Source organism: Syzygium oleosum, unplaced genomic scaffold (genome assembly GCF_021117445.2).
Source record: "Syzygium oleosum isolate NSW1041296 unplaced genomic scaffold, Sole_v2.1 Sole_v2.44, whole genome shotgun sequence".
Classification (NCBI taxonomy): domain Eukaryota; kingdom Viridiplantae; phylum Streptophyta; class Magnoliopsida; order Myrtales; family Myrtaceae; genus Syzygium; species Syzygium oleosum.
The window spans coordinates 1,473,904-1,492,113 of NW_026607528.1; the positions used below are offsets into that span (position 1 = coordinate 1,473,904).

An 18,210-nucleotide genomic window follows, 5' to 3' on the forward strand; every position below is an offset into this window, starting at 1 on the left:
AGGACTTTTTGAGATGGTTTGCGTCCTTGCTTTCTCCTTTCCTTTTCTTCTTTCTTCTTCTTTCTAGCAGATTGTGCTTCTGACTTCTCACTAATCTTCCCTTTGGCTCTGCTTCCTGCAATCTCTCTTTCCTTTTTGACATCAAATTCCTTAAAATTCATCTCAGCAAGCATCTTCTTCCCAACATACATTAAAGGAACAAAAGTTTTGTACAAACCATCAGGAACATTAATGTTAAGATAGATAAAAATCCTGATGATCAATGCACCATTAGGGAGTTGACCCTTGTCTTTCTGTAGTGTTCTGTACATATGAAGAATGATAATGTGAGGGAGAGAAAATGGAACTTCTTTCAAGATTGCCCAAATAAGCTTTACTTCAAATTCAGACAAGTTTGTCTTAGATGATGCATTGGGCCTTAAACAATTTATTATGATCTTATGTAAGATCACTGTCTTCTTTATCATATCAGAATAAGATATGAGTCGTTTGGAGCCTCTGGAAAAATTCGGATTTTCTAAAGCTGCCTTAGAAGCTTCTTCTTCACTAACTTCAATGGGAATAAACTTGCTATGTTTTACTCCAATAATAGCTACCAATTCATCAGCTTTCAGATCATACTCCTTATTACCAATAGTAAACTGAATCCAATCAGGAGACAAAATGGATATATTGGAATAAAAATAGGCAGTCAGTTCAGCATACATATGTGCAGACTGAAGACATAATTCAGACATTCCCAATTTGTCAAAATGATGCTTCACAAAAATTCCAACCCTCTCCAGATATTTGAAATAAACACTCCTGTGGTTCATAATTCTTCTGGATAGCAAGATTTTGTAATACTCATTGTGCATTCGATTTCTGGATAGACTTCCTTTTCCCTTGATCCTAGAAGCAATTCCAATTTTCATCTCAAAATTATTGAAAAACCGTGCATCATCATCTACCTTTATCTTTTCAATTTTAGATTCTGAGCCGCTCTTTGACTTAGGGCTTGAAATAACATTTTCTTTAGAGTAGGATTGAATGATTCTGCTACTTTTTCTTTCCTTTCCGTGATACACTCTCATTTCGTTCAGGGCTAGACACATTCTTTCTAGAATGACCAATTGCAGAATGAAACAGAGAATATGTTTGCACAAGCTGTACTTAAGATCAAAAACCATTGTCTTTTAAGCATGAATTTAAGACCGACTCAGAAACATTGCTCTTCTTCAACTTTTCATAAGTCTTCCAAACAAAGTTAAGATCTTTAAAATAAAAATCTGTTTTACCAGAAGTTTTCGGTGGAGAAAACAGTTGAGGTGCTTGAGGAGTTGCTTTTGAAGGTGTTTGCTTGTCTGATTCTATTTCAGACGAATCTGTGACCTCCAGATATTCTGCTCTTCCTATAAACTTTGAATCTCTATTAAGAATCCTCGATGATCTTCTCTTGTAAGGCATGGGGGTTTTACGATGATTTTTGGAAGAGAAAGATTTGATCTTTGAGAACGAGGAGATTTTTGGAAGAGAAAGATTTGATCTTTGAGAACGAGGAGGAGTAGGGTCTGAGGAGGTTTGAGAGTCGGGAGCAAACAGACGGGTTCCTATTAGGGTTTTTATAAAGGAGACGGTTTTTAGAAAGAAAAACCGTTTTTGGAAGTTATAAAATGTGATCCGATTATTTAGGAACTTTGAAAAATAGACAAAAATATTTCAGGCACACTCAATCAATCAAATAAATTAGAATACTTACCTGATTTTCTTCCAAAAATAAAATATGTGACTGGATATTGCCAAAATTTCCTGCCAGAAACAAAATATGCCCGCCAAAATTCGAAATAAAATATTTACCTTACATTTGAGTCTGAATATGGCTTTCACACTTAGATTGCTTGAGTCGGAAAAGTTCCTGTCTAAGAAATTCTTCAAGTAGAAGGGTAAATAATGCATAATTTTTTTGGAAGTACTTGAGCATTTGGACTGCTGTACTCTGTAATTCCCCGATTGATCAGTGAGTTATTTGCGACCGACTCTTCCTGTGGAGTAGGACTCCGACCAAACCACATGAATCTCTTGTTTTCTTTATTGTTCATTACCGATTCATTCTCTCTCGTTGATTCAATAACAAGGTCCTATTAGCTTCCGTATTAATTTTACAACAATTGCTATCAAAATTAAGGTTAGGATTTTTCTGGATTTGATTTGGGGTTTTCGCTTGTATGATCGTTTTCTAGAGATTTTGTCGTTGTAATTATGTCCAGAGTGAAAATAGAAAATTTTCATTATTTCAATGGGAGAAACAACTAGGGTGGCAAACCAAGATGAGGCATTGGATGACAAGGCTAAGTTATCAAAAATGATAAAAGATGCGATAAAGATGAGTTAATGGAGAGATATTTGACGTGAAATATCGTGCTCTTTTCGATCCAACATTAGAATTGCTATGGTTGCAAATGGTTATTAGAAGACATAGGAGTTTGTCATGATGATGAAACAATCATTTATTGCGACAACAAGAGTGATATTCAAATAGCTCATAATGATGTTAATCATGATCATACCAAGCATATTGAAATAGGCTGTCATTTTATCCTGTATCACGCACTTCATAGCACTATACGACTCGTCTCCACTTCATCAGTTGATTAAACTGCTAATGTCTTCACAAAGACGCATTCACTAGGTATTTTTAAGATCTTTTCTCCAAACACTAATTGACTTCTTCCATGTCACCCTCAATTTGAGGGGATTTTAGAGATATTTCGAATATTTAAGAGATTTGAATATCTTTCTGGCTGATCGTAATCCATAAGATAAAAGAACTTGCATTGAATTCAAATAATCAATTCAAAACCATTATTCGTGACAAGTAAACCGTAAGGTTGATATCACAAATAATCCTAGATTCATCCAACTATTGCTCATTCAGCAGGAAGCCACCCTCTCTCTCTCTCTCTCTGAAGGAGAAAAATCTTCTTAACTCCAAGTTATATGAACAGCTGCAAGTGTACTTAAAGATATCAAGGATCCCTCACCTAAATAGAAATGGAGAGGAACTGAGGCGATCAACTTATTAAAGGTGGGAAGGAGATTTTTAGAAAAGTTACGCCGAGATAAAATTTTCTCAGTTGTTCAAGCTCAGAGCTTGATTGGCATAAATTCTCATCAATTCCTAAAGACCAAGATTCTAATGAGTTTTACATAAAACCGTAAATCTGCAGATGGAAAAACATACACACTTACACAGAGTTGGGCCATAATTCCTTCAAGAAACTGGTGTGGATGAATCCGGGATCACGCCATCCTACTGTCCTTGCAGGTGCTCCCGAAAAATTAGAATACTTGGAGAATTATAACTCGTGAACTAGAAGTCTAGTTCCACGTTGTAATCCTGGCTGCAATCTTGAATAATCGTGTCTGCAAAGCTGCATCACTACGCTCTAACCACTAAGGATCCTGAACAATGGATAAAGTCAAAATTCTACCTTTCCATGATTGAACGTTGATCTGGAAGCAAAAATTTAGGATCATCAAGATGAGGACCCCAGACAGGCCTTTAAAGAACTTTCACTTGAACTCATAGTAGGATACACCTCAAACTGGTGCTTAAAGGGTTAAACGCCCTGTTATTGTTCTAAGTATGGCAGTAAATGGACTTATCAACTTCATCCAAGTCAAACTTGACAGTAATGCAGTGAAATAGAACATTTTATTGCATCTCCTCAGAAGGACAAGAAATGCTACATTCTGGAAAGTGATCCGGAGGGTCTCTTTTCTAATTTGGGAGCCTACTTTCATCTTGCTACCTGTAATTGCATACTATGTCCATTCCATATGGCGTTTACTCTATTTTGTCTAGCTTTGCACTTGCCTTACCGGTCATTGTTTTACAACACTACCTTTTGGATTCTTTAGAAGATAATAAATTTATTTCTGTTGACAAATGAGGTTCGACAATAGGCCTCTTCTAAGTATGAGCAAACAGAAAGTAATGCTCAGGTTAGCTACAATTCATCATTTGCTATCTCATTTCTTTCGGAAAGTATGACAAACACTTTTTCCACTCATGTCACAAAGATGATACGTCTTTCTTCAGGTATCTGACACTGGCTGGACTCATCCCAACAATACCTCGACTTTCAACCTTTCTAGAAATAGAAAAAAGGCAGAAAAGGAATTTTACCAAGAACCGACAGGACAGCCCAGTTAAATTTTGCATTCCATATTGCAAAAAGAAATTCCACGACGCCTAGAGCAATTTTCGATAAATAGCTATTTATGAGAGAGGAGAGGAGACTCGACCGAGCCAAGCATCTTGCCCTGCTGATCTCCAAGAACAGAGGCTTGTTATGCATTACAATTCATTCATTACAACAACCTCCACAAAAGAGTTTACTCACCTCACATGCTGCCACGGTCAAAAGTCAATGTTCCAGCCGGAGAACGCATTTTTTCACCACCATGACGACCCCCACTCAACAAATGGCTTCGCTTCAGCTATTCCAAATCCACTTATCCATGCTACAATCATCTAATATGACATTACAAAACATATTTATCGTAGGAATTGGTATTTGTAGACAAAACAGGAAAACCCGTGTGCGAGCACAGGCGGCATAGCGTAAAAGTGGAAACCTAGGCACTTGTCAAAAGCAATTGCACTGCCAATATCCGAAAGAAGAACCATTTAAATATGTTAAACTCATCTACTGAAAAAGGTATTAGACATAATTCATTCCATTCTTTCCCTTGAGCTAGGCGAGGATCAACAGGAGCCTTTGGATTTGCAAATGCAACTGGATGTGATGCTGCAACCAGTTTTGGCTGTGGTGCATAAAACATCACACGAAACAAATTAGGAAGGGACATGAAAAAGTGGGAAAATGCGAGGAAAAGTTGGTATCTAGACCGTGCAAATTTCAGCATCTACAAGAAAAATTAAAACACAAGCTACAGAGAGGAAATAAAAACTGCATCAATCTTCATAATGCGGTTTTGGCATTTTAGACTTGAGATCAACTTCAAAATTCAGCAGATTTCCTCTAATGTACATCAAATATGTCAGAACTTAATTGCTCCCACAAAGAGACGCCAAACGCCTACCCGCAACGAGTTTCCGAGATATGCTGCTTCAGTTGGAGTTGCTGAGTCAGGCCAAAACCAGTTAGTCACTTGGTATGCAGAAAAAAAGCCCACTTACTTTTGATAGTCCACTAGAAAAAAAGTGCAAAAGAAAAATCTGATCTGTAATTGATTAACTGAAGCTTTAGAGACCCTTTTCCTGTATTTTCATATCCAGGACTTGAATAATTTGCATATTAGTACTGCAAGAGAAGAGATAATTGTTGAAGCTACAAATCGAGAATCTTTAGTTCATTGCAAGGCATTGCGGCACAAATGAATCACTATAAAGTATGTATGGCATTAAACATACAAAATCAGTATACTCATCTCAACAATAAACTAAAACGAAAACAGAAAAGGCAAACACAAGCCAAATATTGCGCAAGCAATGCGAAGCCATCTAATCACCTGAAATTCGCAGGAGAAAATACTCCAATCCAGCCATCATTTGATGGGTTCGGAGGGCGATGATCCAATAATACCCACTCCGCATTTTGCCCCTGATAATCTTTTAAAGCATTCTAAGGAACCTGAGTGAATGACCCATCAACAGGAAGAACAAGCAATTGAAGCCTTACCATTGCTCCGAGAACCAAGGGATTGGCATTGATGCTTGCTCTTCTGTCGAGAGCAAAGACTCTTTTGAACGGCAATCCAAGCCAAAGGCTGGTCTCCGTGCAAGAAGCGTGTAGCGTGCGAGAAGCGTGCAAGAAGCGTGCAAGAAGCGTGTGGGAAGCGTGCGACCAGCGCGAAAACAGTTAACCAAGCCCATCCCACAGCTCTTGTATCTCTCCCCATCCACATTTTACACCAAGTCTAACAAACAGAGAGCTATGAAGACGGTGGATCACAATGGCCTGCTTGAAAGAGTTCAGACGGAGGGCTTAAAAAGACGCAAAAGGACTGACCTATGGTGCATTAACGAACCAGTATCATGCAGGACAAGTCTTACGAAAAAGAGAGGAAACATTTGTGAACAAAATTCTATTTTTGTTGAGCTAAGAATCGTGCAGAAAGAGTATGGACATTTTTCAATGAAGAAAAAAAAACAAGGTAGTGGCTACGGCATTAATGAGCCACAGTTCGATAAGTCCTATCGTCAGCGTCAACTTGTCTATCGTAGATGTTCCAGTTAAGGCTTGCTCTTGATTCTTCAAACAATCCTTTCTCAACATAAAATTTATCAGAAGAATAACCCAACACTCGATGTGCAAGGAAAACCACCATCGTTGTTTTTGTCTATGAACGGATGCTAGACAGTGCTCGATGAACTTGTATTGCTCTGCTCCCTCTCTCCAGTCATGTTCTGTATCAGCAATGCAGAATCAGAACATGCCATAATCAGTGGAGTACCTAAATCAAGCAAAGACTAATATTCAGAATAGCCTGTCATTTTGTCGGACAAGGTAAAAGGCGGCATTTAGAAATCACACTCTTTCTCATCCTTAACAAAACTTAGCCCTGTTCTCTGCAGGAACAAAAAACATTGTTTCAGCCACAAAACCACATTCACCTCATATTTCCATAAAAGGACCCAGTTCCAGGCCAATCTCGTTCAGGAACATAAAACATTGTTTCAGCCACAAAACCACATTCACCTTCCGAGTCCATATTTCCATAAAAAGGAACCAGTTCCAGGCCAATCTCGTTCACAATTACCACTGGCAACAAAACTAGAAAGTCCCACTAGAAAACGCTGGATGACTCCAAAGTTCAGATTCTAATAGCAACCGATAAATTAATTCTAAATATAACTGCTCAGGCCAAAAGCCGCTAAAGATCAAGCAACCACAATTCAACATTAGCAAAATCTTTGTGCCAAGAGGAGGATGGGAGGAAGAGGAAAAACCAAGACAAACCTTGCAATCGTGTAAGGAACACTTGAAGCAATTGGCGTAAACTGATCCCACTGCGAAAGCTATCCAACTGCATAGGATATATCTCCAATAAGGAAGACTATATCAATGTTCTTCAAGTCCTTAGAAAGCTTATAGGTGGAATTAAGAGAGCGATGCTCGAGATTGTGGTACTCATTCGAGCCATCTGCTTCAGCCTGCAATGTGAAATTGTAATGACACAGATAAGCACAGGATGCTTCTCAAACATTTTAGAATTGAAGATTAGGTTACCCAATTATCAAAGTTCTATCAACAGATTACGATAGATAGACAGATGATGTCCTTGCAGACAGCACAAAACTATAATAGATGACATTATTATAGCCTATAGACCCATGCTGTGCACGAGAAAAGACTTGCGAAATAGATTTTAAGGAATTATTCTAAAAGTGTACTTGATCATCATATGAGGATAAGAGATTTTCGTTATATTGAAAGTGATTATATGCCCCTTGAACTAAAAGGGAACAATTTTAGTTCGATTAAGTGGAAAAATCAAAGGCAAATTTTTTCAAAAGGAAGTTAAGATAGATGCCATTCACAGAGAGTGCCACAGCCACCCATTGAAGTTGCTTTGGAACACTACTTTACACTAATCTAGCAAAATAGATTCATCGTGCGAGAATTGTGCGAGAAGCGTGCGACCAATGCGAAAACAATTAACCATGATAGATGCCATTCATAGAGAGTGCCACGGCCACCATTGAAGTTGCTTTGGAGCACTACTTTACACTAATCTAGCAAAATAGATTCATCGTGCGAGAAGCATGCGAGAAGCGTGCAACCAGCACGAAAACAGTTAAACCAAGATAGATGTCATCCATAGAGAGTGCCACGGGCACCCATTGAAGTTGCTTTGGAGCACTGCTTTACACTAATCTAGCAAAATAGGTTCATCGTGCGAGAAGCGTGCGACCAGCACGAAAATAGTTAACCAAGCCCATCCCACAACTCTTGTACCTCTCCCCATCGGCATTCTACACCAAGTCTGACAAACAGAGAGCTATGAAGATGGTGGATCACAATGGCATGCTCGAAAGAGTTTAAACAGAGGACTTAAAAAGACGCAAAAGGACTGACCAATGGTGCATTAACGAACCAGTATTAATAAATGAAGATAGGAACTGGCATTAAATTTAAATAATCAATGCAAAGCACTAATTAGGACAAGTAAACTCTAAGGCTTATACCGCACATAATCCATGATTCATACAGCTATAAATCATTCGGTAAGAAGGCCAATTCAATACATTATCCTACTGAAGAAGGAAGCTGACTCAGGATTCGACTAATAACCACTCTCTCTCTGGAGGAGAAACATCTTCTTGAATCCAAGTTATATAAATGAAGATAAGAACTGGCATTAAATTTAAATAATCAATTCAAAACATTAATCATGAAAAGTAAACTCTAAGGCTGATACCACACATAATCCATAATTCATTCAACTACAAATCATTCAGTAATAAGGCCAATTCGATACATTATCCTACTGTAGAAGGAAGCTGACTCAGGATTCAACTAAGAAGCACTCTCTCTCAGAGGAGGAGAAAGATCTTCTTAAATCCAAGTTCTATGAAGAGCTGCAAGTGCACTTAAAAATTTCAAGGATCCCTCACCTAAAATAAAAATCCCTTCTTATAGCTATTTTCGCTCAGAATCACAAGTAGAGTGGAGAGAGACAAATCCTAACTGTTAAGACATCTCAAATCACAGCATTATATAGAAATGGAGAGGAAGTGAGGCGATCAATTTATTTAAGGTGGGAAGGAGAAGTTACGCTGAGATAATATTCTCTTAATTGTTCGAATTCAAAGCTTGATTGGCATAAATTCTCATCAATACCTAGAGGCCAAGCATACCAGGGTAATGTATAAAGTGGCACCTTGGTTTCACATAATTCTAATGAGTCTAACAAAAAACCGTAAATCTGTAGAAGAAAAAACGTACAAAATTTAAATTACTTAGAGAATTATAATTCATGAAACAGAAGTCTACTTCTACATTGTAACCATGGCAGGAATCTTGGATAATCGTGTCTGCAAAGCTGCGTCACTCCAACTTCTAAGGATCCTGAACAATGGATAAAGTCAAAATTCTATCTTTACATGATTGCATTTGGAAGCAAAAGTTTAGGATCATCAAGATGAAGACCCCAAACAGGCCTTTAAAGAACTTTTAGTTAAACACATAGCAGGATACACCTCAAATTGGTGCTTAAAGGGTTAAACACCCCGTTATTGTTCTAAGTACAGCAGCCATATGGACTTATCAACTTCATCCAAGTCAAAAGAGGAAGTAATGCAGTGATATAGAATATATTATTGTGTCTTCTCAGAAGGACAAGAAAAGCTACATTCTGGAAAGTGATCAGGAGGGCCTCTTCTCTAATTTGGGAGCCTACTTTCATCTTTCTATCTGTAATTGCATGATATGTCCACTGCATATGGCTTTCTACGAATCCACTCTATTTGGTCTCCCGGTAACAATTGATTTGCACTTGCCTTTCCAGTCATTGTTTTACAACACTACCTGTTGGATTCTTTAGAAGATATAATCTTATTTCTATTGACGAATAAGGTTCGACAAAATTCCGCTTCTAAGTAAGAGTAAACAGAAAGTAATGCTCAGGTCAGCTACTATTCATCATGCTCCATCTCATTTCTTTCAGACAGTATGATAAAAACTTTTTCCACTCATGTCAGAGAGATGATACACAATTCTTCAGTATCTTAACGACACTGGCTGGACTCATCCCAACAATACCTCGACTTTCAACCTTTCTAGAAATAGAAGGTAGATAAGGAATTTTACCAAGAACTGACAAGACAGCCCGATTAAATTTTTCCTTCCATATTGAATAACGAAATCCCCCGACGCCTAGAGAAATTTTCAATAAATAGATATTTATTAGAGAAGAGAGGAGACTCGACCAAGCCAAGCATCTTGCCCTGCTGATGTCCGAGAACAGAGGCTTGTTATGCATTTCAATTTATTCATTACAACAACGTCCACCAAAGAGTTTACTCACCACACATGCTACTACGGTCAAAAGTCATGTTCCAGCCGGAGAACGCATTTTTTCTCCACCATGACGACCCCACTCAACAAATGGCTCCGCTTCAGCTATTCTATATCCACTTGTCCATGTTACAGTCATCTGATATCACATTTCAAAACTTATTTATCCTAGGAATTGGTATTTGCAGACAAAACAGGAATTCACGTGGGCAGGCTGCATAGGGTAAAAGCAGAAACTTATGCATTTGTCTAAAGCAATTGCACCGCCAATATCTGAAAGAAGAACCACTTAAATATGTTAAAAATTATCTACTTGAAAAGGTGTTAGACATACTTCATTCCATTCTTTTCCTTGAGCTAGGCGAGGATAAACTGGAGCCTTTGGATTTGCAAATGCAACAGTATTTGATGCTGCAACCAGTTTTGGCTGTGGTGGCATAGAACATCACAAGAAACAAATGACGAAGACAAATGAAAAAGTGGGAATATTCTAGGAAAAATTGGTATCTAGACGGTGCAAATTTCAGCAACAAAATTAAAATTTAAAGCACAAGGTACAGAGAGAGGAAATAAAAACGGCATCCGTCTTTGTAATGCAGTTTTCGCAATTGAGATTAACTTCAGAATTCAGCAGATATCCGTTAATGTACATCAAATATCGTCAGAACTTGATTGCCCCCACAAAGAGAAGCCATATGCCTAGCCACAACGAGTTTTAAAGAAATGCTGCTTCAGTTGGAGTTGCTGAGTCAGGCCAAAACCGGTTAGTCACTTGGTATACAGAAAAATAGCGCCCTTACATTTGATAGTCCACCAGAAAAAAGTGCAAATGAAAAATCTGATCTCTGATTGATTAACTGAAGCTTCAGCGACCCTTTTCCTGTGTTTTCATATCCGGGGCTTGAATAAGTTGCATATTGGTACTGCAAGAGAGAAGAGGCAATTGTTGAAGATATGAATCATAGAAGAGAATCTTGAGTTGACTGCAAGGCAGTGTGGCACGAACCTTGATAGGCACTGAACATAAAAAAGGGGGAGCAACCATTGTATTCTCAGGTGGACAGGTTGAAGCACTACAAAGCAGGGATGGCATTAAACATACAAAATCAGTGTACTCATATCAACAATAAACTAATACGAAAACAGAAAAAGCAAACACAATCCGAATGTTGCGCAAGCAATGCCGAGCCATCTAATCACCTGAAATTCGCGGGAGAAAATACTCCAATCCAGTCATCACTCATTGGGTTCGGAAAGCTATACTCCAATAACACCCACTCCACATTTTGCCCCTGAAACAGTAAATGTAGGTTGCGACAACATCAACCACCGCCTTCATTTGTCACAATAATCTTTTAAAGCATTTTAAAAAACCTGAGTGAATGACCAATCCTAGGATGTCCAGCATCAGCTATTACAGTAAATTTCACGGAAGACAATTTAAACAGCTCGAGGACATCTAGGAAAAGTCAGAGCATTAAGCTCAACAAGAAGAACAAATACACAGAGCCTTACCATTGCTCCAAGAACTGAAGGAGTGGCCTTGATGCTTGCTCTTCCATCAAGAGCAACGACCGTCTCGTGGATGGCGATCCCAGCCAGAGGCTGGTCTCCATGTGACCTCCCTCGCTCAACGAAGCTCACAACCAATGCCAAGACAGCCAACGAAACCCATCCCACAAGTCTCATACTTCCCCCTATCGCATTAAAAACCTAGTCAGAAAAACAGAGAGCTGAAAAAGCACAGAAATGGCAAGACAGCGGCTTGTTATTTGACACGAAGGTGGATCACAATGGCGGAAAGAAATATGTGGTGTCAACAGCAACGTTAGAAATTCTATCTAACAGTACCGTTATGCTAGCACCGTAAGAAATTCCAATTACAGAGACCTATCTACTAGAAGGATTCATTCTATTAGTATACTAAAGTATAGCCAATTGAAGTTGCCATTTCCTCTCGTAAAACTATCCTCTATTCAAGAGAGACTACCAATTATTCAAAGAGAACTGCACTAGGCTGCTCTAAAATGCCACGAGATAAACTTATACCTAGGTAAACCTAAGGACTAACCAATTGACCTCCAATCAACCCAAGCCCACTTAAGACAAAACCCAATCCGACACCACTAGCCATATTCAGCATATGTAAGTCACTCACTCAAGTTAAACTACAAATGGAACAGAGTACACAATACTTCTCAAGCATTTGGCAAGAAATCAACTCAGGATTGATGCATTATCTTCTCACATATGTATATAAGCTCATATGATCAAAACAGTCTCGAATCAGGACCAAATTGAGGTTAAATTAAAGCACCAAAGTCACAGCTAGCAAATTCCAATGCAGTTCGAGCAAATTCCAGTCGAGGATAACGTTAACAATCAGGAATCCAACAAATCTTGATCATGTATGGCACTTCTAACTATGAAACAAGAGAATACTGGATATACGTAGCTCTGAAAACCATGATGCCAACAAATTCTGAACTAGTACAGCAATATTAACATGGATTTCCTCTTTCGACTCCCTATACAAAAGTATATGCTAACGTTATCAAAGTAGCATCAAATTTGCATCAAAGTTATGCCACATAGAGATCCTCAAATCACGACCAGAAAAGTCAGGCTAATTCTAGCAACTTTTGGGCACATCAACTAGGAGCATTGTTATAGCCAAAAAAAAAAAAACTTAGAGCATTATGTCCGAATTTAACATGAATTGACCATAACACTTTCCTATGTCGCCATACATATACGAGATAAAGGTTACACCAATTCAAAGCCAAATTTACATCAAACCAGCGATCAAGGGCTCAGACAGCCAGCCACGAATTTGATTCCAGCAGACAGAAGTCATACATGACATTTTTTTTTTATCTCATTTCCCTTTTCCTAAGCAGCCTTCAAGACTTCACGATCTCAAAGTAACATACATGAGCATCATTTGACATACACAAACACAAATGAACAGCATTTGGCGCACACGAACACTTGTAAACAGCGAATTTAAGTGTCAAACGACATAACGAATTGACGAGACCCCAGGTCTGAGCGCTGAAGACCCAAGTTGTTGCCTTCGAAGAGGAAGAAGAACAATACTGAGATCATACCTTCAAATGACGAAAGCCCAGAAGAGAATTTAAGTAGAAATTTGTGCTTTTGAGGCTAAAGCTGAGAGCTTTAAGGGCGAGAGCGAGTTGAAGAGGAGCAAGTAAAAACTGAGAGACGGCAGAGCGGAGGTGAGCTGAATGGAAAGTGTTCGTCTCTTATTCGGGTGGCAGAGCAGAGGAGCGACCTTTTCACTCTCGTCAAAATATAGTCTTCGTTTCCCAAATTTTCCCGCTCCTTTAGCTGAGTCTGCACACTTTAATATCACACACATCACATCACATCGTCAACCAAGTCTTATCGAGTCATCTTTGCTCTTTGTAAAGGTTTGCTTCTTGAAGTAACAAAAGACACGACCGCACCAAATGAGGAAAAAGTTTGAGGACCCTTTTTGTCTGTGAAATTCAATGAAGAGCATCCGCACACGGGTCTACGTGTAACACCAACACGGCACAATAAGTGCTCCTGAGACCATAATCTCCGCCTAGCTTTGAGCAATATGAAACGTCCATATTCATTGCTCAAACCGTCATTGCTCGTCGACAGACAACATTCATTGGAAAAAATATATTGAATAACATCCTATCCTATAAGTATCCGCTGTTCATAATCTTGAAAAGATCTGGGGCGGGGGTGTCCGAATCTTTTCATTCCGAACGAGGTATGGGAATCGAAATTCCCTCTCTTTACACGCCATCTTTGCAAACCGTAACAACACCCATCAAATGTAAAATGCTTATAACGAATGATGAAACGAGCAGTGTTATCAGGATATTGCGTTTGCGTGTTTGGCACGTAAGATTACTTGACCGAGGAGAAACTAACCCAATTTCGTTTCTCCGCGTTGTGTATAAATTCTGGACAAACTCCCAAGCGAATTCAAACGGGAAAGACGCGAGAAGTTTCTCAGCACTTCAACTTTGTTCAGAAAAGGAAAGTAAGGGCAGGCGTTTGTTGTGGTATCCTTCTGTGGTCGATCTTTAGATGACAGAAGCAAATCTAGAGAATATCTGGATGTTCGGAAGAGGACTTGTGATGAAGAGGAAGGCGAAGGACGTGGGTCCACAGGGGACGGGATCACAGTTCATTTGACGAGTATCTTGAAATCCGAACCCATCTACACAAACTTCCTAAATCTATACGGTTGTACTGTGTGTGTACTGTTCATTTGACGAGTAGTCACTGCTTGTCGATGGGCAGCGATTTGTTGAAAGAGTGTACTAAATAACATCATTTATATTAAAGGATCGATGTTCATGATCTTCTACCCGTGTTAAGTAATTTTTCATAATCTCGTAAATTTAAGAGTGAAGGTGAGTATGATTAGCATGGTTTAATTAACAACAAGATTAGGGCAGGTGTTCGAATTTGTTTATTTTGTACGAAGTAAGGGAATTGAAATACTCTCTCTTTTTTTAAAATACGGTTCGGGTCGAAATACAAATATATGATTGTATAATTATAAATTCAGTTGAGTCAGTTCGATTGTCATTTTGGAGTATCCAAATTTTTGGTGCTCGTGTCATTTGGAAAGGTCGGATCCTTTCTGTTTTTTTTTTTATTAATAAACTAATCGATTAAATGGACTGATTAATTTAATTAAAAGATTATTGATTTCTTTTTCCCTTTGTTTTTGCGGAACCTATGTTGGAGGGACGGCCTTGCCTCCAAATCAATGCGTTCATGCGTACGAAGGCTGATGTCATTACTCGCGACAATGACGTGGCCCGAGTCGAGAGTTATAAGTATAATTATATTCTAATTATATAAGATTACATGTAATTGGAGAAGTACACCAATGTGTAGGTGCCTCTTCGAATCTAAATCTCTGTGTGGGTGCAAAATAAAAAATTTTGGGACAATGTGGAGATTGGCCTTTGAATAAATTCTTATTCAATGTTCAAAGTTAGTCGTCGAATTTTACTTTTAATCGAATCGATCCCAAGTACATCGTACTCTTCTAAGTCGTCTCCACGGTCAAGCATTAAGAAATGCTTACGTGGCAGAGCTTGGTGATTTGAAGCAAAATCCACGAATACGAAAGGAACTTTGCTCCAGAATTTGATTTCCTGCATTTACCATACCGTTAATTTCCTTATAACATACCATTAGGTTAATATAACCAGCGACAAAAACATAGTTTTACTTTTGCTGTATTACCCCATGACGCATTTTCTTCCCTTTATCGATATCGTGACTCTTAAATTAGGATATTCATCAACTAACTTATAAATATTATCATTCGAACCACCTTCAACTCCTCTCGTGCATCACGTTTCGCTTACCGTAGGTTACTTGCGAATCAAAACCGCAAGTAAAAACATGTCCGAGCATAGTGCGGATCGAATAACTAATAAAAAGAAAAAAAATGGGAAATAACATGCCTTTTGACAAACAAATCTCTTTAAAGTTTTATGTAGAGTTCATTCATTCCATCTTAAATTCTCTTGGACTAAAGTTTCAGCAGCCATTAGCTGATAACTCGTTGGCACATTATATAACATCTGAACCATCGGTACGTCAAAATGATCTTGTTCTATTGTGGGCTTGGAGTGAGTTGACGGGCCTAGGAAATGTTACTTTGATTTTACAAATGATGCAGATAGAAATTCAAATGACTTGGTTTAAATGTAATTGAAAACACACACAGGGCGTACAAAATTTGAGGTGTTTTGTATATTGGGAAAATGATACAAATAGTCCCTGAATTTTAATCAAATATGCAATATGGTCCTCGAACCATTAATTTGTTCAATGTGATCATTGAACTTTAACCCGATATGCAATGTGGTCCCTGAATTTTAATTTGTTTAATCTGAACTTTGATTTAATGGGCAATTTGATCCCTGAACTATATAAAAATGTTCTACGTAGTTGGACATGTACCAAAAGTTCAAGGACCACATTGAACATTGAGTTAAAGTTCAGGGACTACATTGAACAAATTAAAAGTTCATGGATCACATTGCATATTAGATCAAAGTTTATGGATCATTCGTGTTATTATTCCTTGTATATTAAACAAAATGCAAATCTCAGACACAAAATAAAAATAAGTTAGACATATAAAAAGTAAAAGGTCATTCAAAGCATAGCATGATATTTCTATGAATCAACTGTAGCGGATGCCCCCAATGATGGTATAAACAAGGGTATTAACAAACACTGGAAACATAAGAGACTACATCGCCAACATCAACAGGAAGACTAACTTGATTATGCTGTGAGTCGTTCCTAGCTCTTCTCCATACATTGGCTTCGGCGAGGGTTAATGATGTTAAGTTGCCTATTGATTATGGAAGCTCCCTCAACCCTTGACATTCTTCGAACTCGAGTTGCATAAGCTCTCCGCTAGAAATCTCACAATTGGCATGAATGATGGATTAAGGAATGACAAGTGTCTCACATTACCAATAGAATCAGGTACACTTGTAATTTGAGCGTGATAGTTTTAATTGAGACAATGATGTTAATTTCGCGAGAAAGTATGGAAATTTCTCCATTTCGCAGCATGCTTCCATAGAGAAGTGCTTCAGATTCACCAGCCCTCCAATCTCTTCAAGCAAATTTCAAAGACATCCACACCAATTAATGTCCAAGTAAGTAAGACCTTTTAGCTTCCCAATAAAAGAGTCAAATTCTTGCAAGTTTGGACAGTCACGAAGAGATAGTCTCTTTGAACTCAGGCATCCAAAAAAGTTCAAAGTCCGTTTCAATCCTTTACATCTTGAGAGAAATAGAACTTTCAATTATTTGCCATATATATAAGTCGTTAAAATATTATCAGAGAGGTTCAAAGAGAGAATACCGTGTCGAGAGAATAAAAGTACGACTTCATACCTTCAAAATGTCCCATCCACCCCATTTTTCTGTGTTTTCATCGTCTGAACGTTTGAATACTACTAAATTTTTCAAGTGCAAATTGGCCATTCTACGATCCAGAGGAGGAGAATCCCAAGAAAGCCGTCTCAGCTCCGGGAGATAATTGTTGATGTCTCCAACAAAGGTCCCTGCTCTTAACTCGAGGAATTTCAGTTTCAGCCTCCTCTCAAGTTCTTTATCCACAATGCTGCTTGGATTCAATGATGTTTAATTAGATTGAGTGCTTCAACTTTATCCTTTCTCTACCAACAGAACCAGTCAATCAGTATTTAGCTTGCAAACCTTAAATTTGTCATTCCGAATGGCCAAAAGGAAACTTTTTAATGGGACGTGGGAAAATAATTGTATAGTTGATAATGTATCAACCCTACTTTTGCTTTACCTCTTGTACCTTACTACTTCAAGGGCTTCTTTGCAATTCCACAACCTACCGTGCCCGGTTAGATTTTGAGTATATTCTTGGTGAACAATGTCTCTTCCAAGGTCTTTCAGTTGATCATACATCCATATAACATTACTATGAACAATTTAAATTAGACACAAATAAAATACTTATTTCAATGAGCTATGCGGGTATCGACGGCAAGCATCCTCGAAATAGATTGCCCATGATTTCTTTTCATATTTGAGGAAGCATGCCATATGGAGAGAAATTCCTTTTTCCACATCTTCTAATGGACCATAACCGATGTTCAACTTATCCCATGCCTCATCACGAGGTACATCTTTCAACCTTTGCTGCATTTCTTTCCATATTTTCTCATCTTCCTTCTAAAGGTTATGGATCTATTGGGGAAAAGTGCCAAAAAAGTCATAAACCTTTTGCATTAGTGTCAATTTAGTCCTAAACCTTTTTTTGATGCCAATTCAGTCATAAACCTTTTGCATTGGTGCCAATTTAGTCCTAAACCTTTTTTTGGTGCCAATTCAGTCCTAAACCTTTTAAATTGGTGCCAATTCAGTCCTAAACCTTTTGTTTTTGTGCCAATTTAGTCCTTCCGGCCAATTTTGACCGGAATTTGCCGACGTGGAATCCTGCCGGCCGCCGGCCAGTCACCGGCGCTGACGTGGCGCCGACTTTAATATTATTTTAATATTTTTTTGAATTTTTATGCGACCGGCGACTGGCCAGAGGGAGGAGGGAGAGACCAAAAAAAAAAGTGGAAAAAAAAGAAAAAAAAGGAAAAAAATA

General features: G+C 38.3%; 2 pseudogenes; both read right to left on the reverse strand.

Annotated features, from left to right (window-relative positions):
- Positions 1-6,177: 6,177 nt before the first annotated feature.
- Positions 6,178-12,162, reverse strand: LOC115684219 (probable inactive purple acid phosphatase 1; annotated as a pseudogene).
- Positions 12,163-16,970: 4,808 nt separating this feature from the next.
- Positions 16,971-17,762, reverse strand: LOC130136234 (disease resistance protein L6-like; annotated as a pseudogene).
- Positions 17,763-18,210: the final 448 nt, after the last annotated feature.